Source organism: Microcaecilia unicolor, chromosome 14 (genome assembly GCF_901765095.1).
Source record: "Microcaecilia unicolor chromosome 14, aMicUni1.1, whole genome shotgun sequence".
NCBI lineage: Eukaryota > Metazoa > Chordata > Amphibia > Gymnophiona > Siphonopidae > Microcaecilia > Microcaecilia unicolor.
This window is the reverse complement of record NC_044044.1, coordinates 25,542,684-25,552,935: the sequence shown is the minus strand read 5'-3', so window position 1 is coordinate 25,552,935 and position 10,252 is coordinate 25,542,684.

The following is a 10,252-nucleotide window of genomic DNA, read 5'->3' as shown; positions in this document are numbered from 1 at the left end:
TTAGAGGGTAATTCACTAAAGTGCATTAAGCTGTTGGGAGTGAATTCTATATATGGAACCAAGCATGTTTTTTTTTTTTGTGTGATATTTTTCTTGGTTCCATATATAGAATTCAATCCCAACTGCTTAATGCACTTTAGTGAATTAACATCTAAAGTTAGGCGGAGTTTATAGAATACTAGTAAAAAAGGCCCGTTTCTGGAACGAATGAAACGGGCGCTAGCAAGGTTTTCCTGGGAGTGTGTATGTTTGAGAGAGAGAGCCAGAGTGAATGTGCGGGTGTGTGACAGAGTGAGACTGTCTGTGTGACAGTGTATGTGTGTGATAATGAGAGTGTGTGACAGGGCCCCCTCCCCTGTTCCTAATGCCCCTCACCCCGTTCCCTCCCCTCCTTTTCCTCCTCCTTCCCACACTTTGGGTTCCTTAAGGCTTTCAAAAGTCTATGTACCCCCGTGGCCCTAATGCCCAGTATGCGGATACCCCACCGCTTTCCTCCTCACCCCTCCCCCAAGATGTAATACTTTCACGTCCTTCATTTTTTAAAAAAAGTGTCCTATCTACCCTGTGTACAAATGGCCGGCATTCAGATTGTGTTCCTCTCGTAAATTTTCATTTCTTTCATTCATTCAGAACTTGCCTCCCCCCCCCCCCCCCCCCGAACACTTTTGGTTCCTTCAGTCTTTTAAAACTGTCCTATGTACCCTGTGTGCTAAAGGCCAGCATTGAGATTGTTTTCCTGTCCCAAATTTGCATGTCTTTCAGTCATTCATAACTCCCCCCCCCCCCCCTTCTCCAGTTTAACACTTTCGTTTCCTTCAGTGTTTTAAAACTCTCCTATCTACCCTGTGTCCTAATGGCCAGCATCCAGATTGTTTTCCCTTCCCAAATGTTCATGTCTTTCAGTTGTTCAGAACTCCCCCCCTCCCCCCATTTAACACTTTCGGTTCCTTCAGTCTTTTAAAACTCTCCTATCAACCCTGTGTCCTAATGACCAGCACTCAGATTGTTTTGCTTTGCGAAATTGTCTGTCACTGATGTCACTGAGGTCAGTGCGTGCCTGCCTAGCAGACCACTTCCGGCAGGCACGGTCCCAGGCACATCCTGTTGGAGGTGAGAATTATTATATAGGATGTGTAATACCCATTCCAGGGGTCCTTTTACTAAGCTGTGGGAAAAAGGGTCCTGAAGTAGTGGCAGGGGCCGTTTTTCCCGTGTACCAGGGGCCGCTTTCCTGCAGCCGATAAAAGCCCCCTCTTACTGCATGGACATGCGGTGGGGAAGCCCTTACCACCACCATTGAGGTGTTGATAAGGGCTCCTGCGTTAACCCAGCGGTAAGTGGGCAGCATGCGGTGCCGCCCAATTACTGCCACGCAAGACATTTCCAGGGATTTCCTTTTCCCCCCGGAAATAGTGCTTTCTCAGGGTGGGCCTACTGCCGGCTGCTGCATTGGGCTGGCGGTAGTCCAAAAAGAGCGAGTGGTAAGTCTGCATTGGATTTACCTCCACTCTGTAAAAGGGCCCCCCCCCCCCCCCCCAGTGGCTAAAATGTAGGCATGACCATTTTGCCAACTAAAACCTTCTGTAAATGCCCACACCTAACCTAGGCATGAATTGGATATATACTATAACAGTGCATGTAATTTTTTAGGAATGTCCATGATCCACCCATGCCTCTCCCATGGCCACGCCCCCCCCCCCCCCTTTGAGAGCCACACATTCGAATTTACATGCACCACTTTACAGAACAGGCTTAGAAAGTTGCGCACGGAAATTCTAATTAGTTATTTTTTTTTTTTTTTATTTTGCTCACACCTTTTTCTGGGCAGTTTACAAAATAACATTCACAATACTAATCAACATAATAACTAAAACAGACACCTCAACAATACATGAGAAATAAAATCATTATATTGGAAAAAACAAAACCATCAATAGCCTGCTGGTTAAAAAAATAAGGATTTTAACAGTTTCCTGAAGGAGAGCATTGGCTGAAGAAGACAAATGCATTGGGAATGAATATCTTCTCCCCGTATTCCTCCAGTCTCAGAGTCTTAGATCTTAACTAGTTCTCCAAAATATTCATTTGACGGTATATCAGAAGATTGTCTTTTATATGAGTTGCACCCAGATCTTGTGGCAAATGCCCAAATTTAGACGTTCTGATATTTCGCAACATTGTACAGTCAACGGTGCTAAGCCACACAGACTATTGTAACGGAATCTATGCGGGATGCAAAAACAAAATCATAAAGAAACTTCAAACCGCCCAAAACACAGCAGCACGGCTTATATACGGAAAAAACGCGTTTTGACAGCGCCAAACCACTCCGAGAAAAACTGCACTGGCTTCCAATTAAGGAACGTATCGCATTCAAAATCTGTACGACAGTTCACAAAATCATCTACGGCGAGGCACCGGGATACATGACAGACCTCATTGACCTACCACCCAGAACCACCATAAAATCAGCACGATCATACCTAAACCTCCATTACCCAAGCAGCAAAGGACTCAAATACAAACCCACCTATGCTTCCAGCTTTTCCTACCTGAGCGCACAATTGTGGAATGCACTACCAAAAGTAGTATAAACCACGCTCGACCACATGAATTTCCAGAAGGCACTAAAAACAACTGTTCAGAAGGGCATACCTCACCGACCCAACATAAAAAACCTGGACATTTGCGACACAATGTTACCAAAGATCTTAACGGACATATCCTAACTCTTCCTTTCCCTCTCTAAGTTCTCCCCAATTGTCTTTACCATACATGTATCTCACTCTACCATAATATCACCTTGATATTAATCGCAACTTGTATTTGTTCATACCGAAATCGGTTAACGCCGATTCCGGTACCAATTAAGCCACATTAAGCCTGCAAAAAGGTGGGAAAATGTGGGATACAAATGCAACAAATAAAAAAAAATGTAAAAATTTTTTTTAAATGTAGTCTTGGTTCCTGGTGCTAAGCGTTATTTTACTTTAAGCGCGGTTTATAGAATAGTGCTTAGTGCTATTTTTATCGGCACTGATTTTTAGGTGCCATTTATAGGATTTAGTCCTAAAAGTAGATGAGTGTGGTAGCCGTGTTAGTCCACTCTTAAGGTTACTTTAAAACCATACAAGAACGTAAGACCTTTGAAGTCAGAATGATTGAATATTTTAACACCCAACAGAAAGGACTTAACAAGGATCTGGGGTTCCTAGCCCATTATAAACCATAAAGCTGTATGTCTCTGTTGATCACCCCACCCCTCACCTATCCACACCCATCCTGTTAGAATATCAATGATATGCTTTGATGTCCCCATGCATACTTCCTACCCACCCCCCTCCTCCCACCCTGTCAGACTGTCATAGTAATGCTTGAATGTTTTCACTTATATACACTGTCAGCTAGCACATTTGCTTATTTCCGATCTGACGAAGAAGGGCAACCTTCGAAAGCTAATCAAGAAATGTATTAAGTTATGTCCAATAAAAAAGGTATCATCTTATTTTCTTTTCCATGTTTTATTTTGTTTGATTTCTATAGATTCTACATGGAATGTTGCAGATCAGCAATGTGGCCGCGCAGGCTTCTGCTTCTGTGAGTCTGACGTCCTGCACATACGTGCAGGACGTCAGACTCACAGAAACAGAAGCCTGCGCAGCCTTCTACATGGAATGTTGCTAGTGGAATAGCAACATTCCATGTAGAATCTCCAATATTCCATGTAGAATCTCCAATAGTAGCAACATTCCATGTAGAATCTCCAATAGTAGCAACATTCCATGTAGAATATCCAGTAGTAGCAACATTCCATGTAGAAGTCGGCCCTTGTAGATCACCAATGTGGCCGCGCAGGCTTCTGCTTCTGTGAGTCTGACGTCCTGCACGTACGTGCAGGACGTCAGACTCACAGAAACAGAAGCCTGCGCAGCCTTCTACATGGAATGTTGGACACTAGCAACATTCCATGTAGAATCTCCAATAGTAGCAACATTCCATGTAGAATCTCCACTAGTAGCAACATTCCATGTAGAATGTCCAATAGTAGCAACATTCCATGTAGAATCCCAAAGAGTAGCAAGATTCCATGTAGAACCCCAAAGAGTAGCAACATTCCAAGTAGAATCTCAAAGACTAGCAAGATTCCATGTAGAAGAAGGGCAACCTTCGAAAGCTAATCAAGAAATGTATTAAGTTATGTCCAATAAAAAAGGTCTCATCTTATTTTCTTTTCCATGTTTTATTTTGTTTGATTTCTATTGATGTCCTAAAAGTATTAATGACCTAGTAAATTTTCAAAGAGGCCAATTTGGGAGCATATCTCTCTAAGGGCCCCTTTTACCAAGCTGCTCTAAGCACTAATGTATGCTCACTGCAGCTTAAAATGGCGTACCATGGGGCATGCTGAGGTGCCCTACAGAAAATTGCCCATGTTCGCGTTAATGGCCATGGGCTTATGGCAACTTTAGTACAGGAACATACAGCAAAGTGGAAGTGAGACCGTACCAAGTAACCAAGACTGACCACGTGTAAAAAGAACACAACACAGGCCCTGTTTTGGCTGAAGAGCCTTCTTCAAGAGTCAAATCCTTCAAAACAATAACTTCACAGAGTTATATAATCATGTAGTACAACGTACTCCTGTAGTGTTGGAATCACTTTTGAGTAAGCAGGGCCGCCGAGAGGGGGGGGGGGGGGCTGGCACCGGGGTGCGGGCGCTGCAGTCCCCGGTCTCACCAGCCTGCCTCCTTGGCTCCGGGCCTCCTGCATTCTATTAGATTGTAAGCTCTTTGAGCAAGGACTGTCTTTCTTCTATGTTTGTGCAGCACTGTGTACGCCTTGTAGCGCTATAGAAATGCTAAATAGTAGTAGTAGTAGAAGCGGCAGTCACAGATCCCCTCCCTTCGGGCCTTCCCTCCCTGTGTCCCCCCCTCGCGGAAACTGGAAGTTACATCAGACGAGGGCGGGACACAGGGAGGGAAGGCCAGAAGAGAGGCGATCTGCGACTGCCACTTTGAATGCAGGGGGCCCGAAGCCGTGGAGGCAGGCAGGTGAGACCGTGGACTGCACCAGTGAGGGGGGGGGGGTGGCAGCAGCGGGGGGAGCAACAGGGGGCAGCAGCAGTGATGGGGAGGGCGGAGGTGAGGTGCCCTTGCCCTGGGCCCGGCCTAGTCTCTCGGCAGCCCTGGGAGTAAGCATTCCTGCTAGCATGACAAGGATTTGACCCCTGAGGAAGGCTCTTTAGCCAAAACTCGACCCGTGTTGGGTCCTCTTTATTGGGTCAGATTTACCACTGGCAAATAAACTTTTGGACACATTTTACCCACCGTCAGCCTTGGTTACTTGGTACAGTCCCACTCCCACCTTGCTGCGTGTTTTTGTTCTCTTCCTGTCGAAGATGCGTGGACCCCTTTTTTTGAGGTTTCTCTTCGTCAACTTTAGTACATGGCCATTAAATTGGAAAATGGTTCAACTGGCCATTTTTGGATGCAGCTCTGTAAGAGGGTCCCTAAAAGGCCCTATTACTAAAGATTTTTAAGTGCTGATGCACCCATAGCGTGGGAGAAACAGACCTCCATGAAACATGCTACAGCATTTTGCGGAATTTTGCCTGTTTGTGTGTGGTAATCCTCGCATGAGACATTTAAAAAAAATATATTTTTCTAGGGGGCTTGTCATGAGTGGAGGATATGTGGGGAAGCATTAACCAGCTAGAACCTTAGGATAACAGCATGCAAACTGGTTAATACTGGATTAACATGGGAGCATTTAGCGCCCTCCTAAATTGGAGACAGTAAGTGCTCTTGGGTTAAGATTTTGCAGGTACAGTGTGGTAATGGGAACCTTTGTGTATGACCTGCTTTAAAAATGGTACATAAAATCTGGGATTAGCACACACAAGAAAGTCCCATATTTGGAAGTGCTATGCCCAGATTTTAACACACTTTAGCAAAGGTCCATAAATTAACAGCATAAATCTTTTGAATGGCAGACCCTTTATTTGATAACGTTCTTCTATGAACATTGTGGAAGTACAGAATAAAGGCTGTACGTGTGTGTGCTTGTATGCTAGAGAGTGTTTTTCATAATGGTCAGCTAACTTCAATATCTCAAAGTTGCAGGCCTGTTTCTGCTGCTGTACATTGCTGATGGTGGTGTCGGAGAGCAGGGACATGTGCTTGAAGGTTCATCTAGGCATGCAATAGCCATGTACAAGAAGCATGGCATGGAAGAGTAGACTAATGGTTAAGCAGCAGACTGAAATCAGGGAAGCCCAGTTCAAATCCCAATGTACCTCCATGAGGGAGTCTATAGGATGTTGCCCTCTCCGTTGAGAGCACTCCATCACCGTGTTAGAACCACATTAAAACTTACTATACCACCCCGGAAGAAGTGACCTTGGAGGGGCGGAGTCAGGAGGGCATGGTCCAGGAAGTATAAACGCTCAGGGAACAGCTAATTGGGAAGGCCCAGAGGGAAGCAGTGATGCCCAATTGCAGTTGTAAGCATAGTGCATACAGGGAGGCAATAATGAATGCCATGACCAGTGGGAGCAGGCTACTGGAGAACCTTGTCGCATCTAAGGAACATTTTATGTTTATTTGAACAGGATCTCTACATTGTAATTTAAATAAATATTATTTGGTTCGTCTTAAGCCACTATCAGGCTTATTTTCGAAAGAGAAGGGCATCCATCTTTTGACACAAATCGAGGGATGGGCGTCCTTCTCCCAGGGTCGCCCAAATTGACATAATCGAAAGCCGATTTTGGGCGTCCTCAGTTGCTTTCCATCGCGGGGATGACCAAAGTTTACGGGGGCGTGTCGGAAGCATAGCAAAGGTGGGACTGGGGCGTGCTTAACACATGGGTGTCCTTAGCCGATAATGGAAAAAAGAAGGGCGTCCCTGATGAACACTTGGTCGACTTTACTTGGTCCTTTTTTTCTTATGACCAAGCCACAAAAATGTGCCCTAAATGACCAGATGACCACCTGAGAGAATCGGGGATGACCTCCCCTTACTCCCCCAGTGGTCACTAACCCCCTCTGACCCTAAAAATAATGTTAAAATATTTTTTTCCAGCCTCAGTGACAGCCTCAAATATCATACCCAGCTCCATTACAGCAGTATGCAGGTCCCTGGAGCAGTGTTAGTGGGTACTGCAGTGCACTTCAGGCAGGCGGACCCAAGCCCATCCCCCCTCTACCTGTTAAACTTGTGGTGGTAAATGTGAGCCCTCCAAAACCCATCAGAAACCCACTGTACCCACATCTAGGTGCCCCCCTTCATCCCTAAGGGCTATGGTAGTGGTGTACAGTTGGGGGGGGGGGGGGTTGGGGGTCTCAGGAAACAAGGTAAGGGAGCTATGCACCTGGGAGCTTTTCCTTAAGTCCACTGCAGTGCCCCCTAGGGTGCCTGGTTGGTGTCCTGGCATGTGAGGGGAACCAGTGCACTACGAATGCTGGCTCCTCCCACGACCAAAGGGCTTGGATTTGGTCATTTCTGAGATGGGCGTCCTCGGTTTCCATTAGTGCCGAAAATCGGGGACGACCATCTGTAAGGTCGACCTAAATGTTGAGATTTGGGCATCCCCGACCGTAGTATCGAAACGAAAGATCGCTGCCCATCTTGTTTCGATAATACAGGTTTCCACGCCCCTTCGCGAGGACGTCCTCAGGAAAACTTGGGCACCCCGTTCAATTATACCCCTCCATGTGGCTCCAGTGTATCCTGACTCCAGGGCCTGCCCTTGTTGACATTACCACAACCTCTTTGTGAACTTGGACAAATCACTTCTCTATTGCCCTAGGTACAAGTTCAGACCGCAAAAAGGTGGGAAAATGTGGGATACAAATGCAATAAATAAATAAATAAGACTGTGAGTCTCCAGGGACAGAACAATACCCTACCGTACCTGAATGCACACAACTGCAATAGTTTTTTCTTTCATATTGTATATCATGTTAATATCATATGCTAGGCGTACATACGCTGTGCAGCTAAAAGTGGTATTGTTGATTTAAACATAGAATGATAAGGAATCAGACTATACTGAAACCTGTCTGCTATGGATTTACAGCCTGTCTCACCGAGAAAGACTACTCAATACTTACCATGGATTCTTTTGGATTCGTATTAGATAAATGAAACCTTTATTAGAGGTGTTAAATTCTACAATGATTAAGGTACATACAATGATTAGTACATAAGTTCCTATGCCATCTTTGAGTTCCATATTACTGAGCTTTAGTTTTCAGTGTTGATTGGTATCAATGTTTTAGATGGATGTGAAGCGCCCTTCCTGAGGCAGCCACGAGGTTGGCGAAACAAGGCGCTCTTGTAGAAGGGTTGGCGATATTTTCGCCATCACACAAGAAGGGTCGGCGTTTTTTCGCCGCTTTACTAATTTTCAAGGCTCCGGAGCCCTACCCGGGGGGACTTTTTGATTTGGACTTTCATCTTTTTGAAGCAGTTATTCTAGCAATAAGATAAGTAGTTTTGACCTTACTATTTATACAGTTTTAGATAGGTCTTTTGTTACTATTTTGTTATTATTTATTGCACTGCAAGTTTTTTTTCCCTAGGGGGCTCCTTAGGTAGTCGGGTTTAGGCTGGGGCCACTTTTGGGTAATTTGGGTTTTGTTGGTGTCCTTTTGATTTATTCTATTTGGGAGAGAGAAAGAGTTTTTTTATCCTATACGGTTTTCTCATATTGTATGAGTTTTTACGTTGGGATCTTTTTCTCTCTTGTCTCTCTTAAATTGGAACCTATGATATTAACCTACTCCTTTATATACAAGAGATTGGCAATATTTGGCATGGCCTCTTGCTAGGAGGTTTGAGGTTCCATTTGTTAGATTCAGATTGTATATGGGGTGGAATAAATTGGTTTCACCCATTTAAAGGGACACCTCCAAACTTATTCAATATATAAACTCTATTTATTAGGTTTAGTACATAAGTACTGCCATACTGGGAAAGACCAAAGGTCCATCGAGCCCAGCATCCTGTTTCCAACAGTGGCCAATCCAGGTCACAAATACCTGGCAAGATCCCCAAAAAGTACAAAACATTTTATACTGCGTATCCCAGAATAGTAGATTTTCCCCAGTCCATTTAATAACGGGCTATGGATTTTTCCTTTAGGAAGCAGTCCAAACCTTTTTTAAACTCTGCTAAGCTAACCGCCTTTACCACATTCTCTGGCAATACATTCCAGAGTTTAATTACACATTGAGTGAAGAATCATTTTCTCTGATTCATTTTAAATTTACTACATTGTAGCTTCATCACATGCCCCCTAGTCCTAGTATTTTTGGAAAGAGTGAACAGACGCTTCACATCTACCCGTTCAACTCCACTCATTATTTTATAGACCTCTATCATATCTACTACTACTACTAACATTCATATAGCGCTACCAGCCGCACGCAGCGCTGAACACTTGACATAGGGAGACAGTCCCTGCTCAAAGAGCCCATAATCTAAGTAAAACAGACAGACAAGACATCACGGGCAAGGGAATTACAGGGTAAAGAGGAACAGGGAAGGAGGGAGGGCAAATGAGTAACGGTTAGGGGCCAAAGGCAGTAGTGAAAAGGTGAGCTTTCAACATAGATTTAAAAACAGGTAGAGATGGAACGAGACGTATGGGTTCAGGAAGACGGTTCCAGGCATAAGGTGCCGCAAGATAAAAGGAACGAAGTCTGGAGTTAGCGGTGGAGGAGAAGGGGGATGACAAGAGAGATTTTTTTTTACAGAGTGGAGTTGACGGGGAAGAGTGTAGGGAGAAATGAGAGAGGAGAGGTAGTGAGGGGTCATAGAGTGGATGCCTTTTCTCCAAGCTGAAGAGCCCTAGCCACTTTAGCCTTTCCTCATAGGGAAGTCGTCCCATCCCCTTTATCATTTTCGTCTATATAAACACAATGATTAGCTATATAAACCACCATTACATCACTGGTCTCTACAAGTCTGCCCCCCTTCAATCTCATTTCATGTCCTCTAGTCCTACCTCCTTCCCATCTCCGGAAAAGGTTCGTTTGCGGATTAATACCTTTCAAATTCTATATATATGGACCCAAGAAAAATATCACCAAAAAAAAAACCCATGCTTGATTCCATATATAGAATTCACTCCCAACAGCTTAATGCACTTTAGTGAATTAACCTCTAATTCTTTTTCATATTTTACAAAATGCATGCAGGTTAAGTCCCAAGGAAAACCGCCATAGCAGGTCTCAAGCTAAGAAAG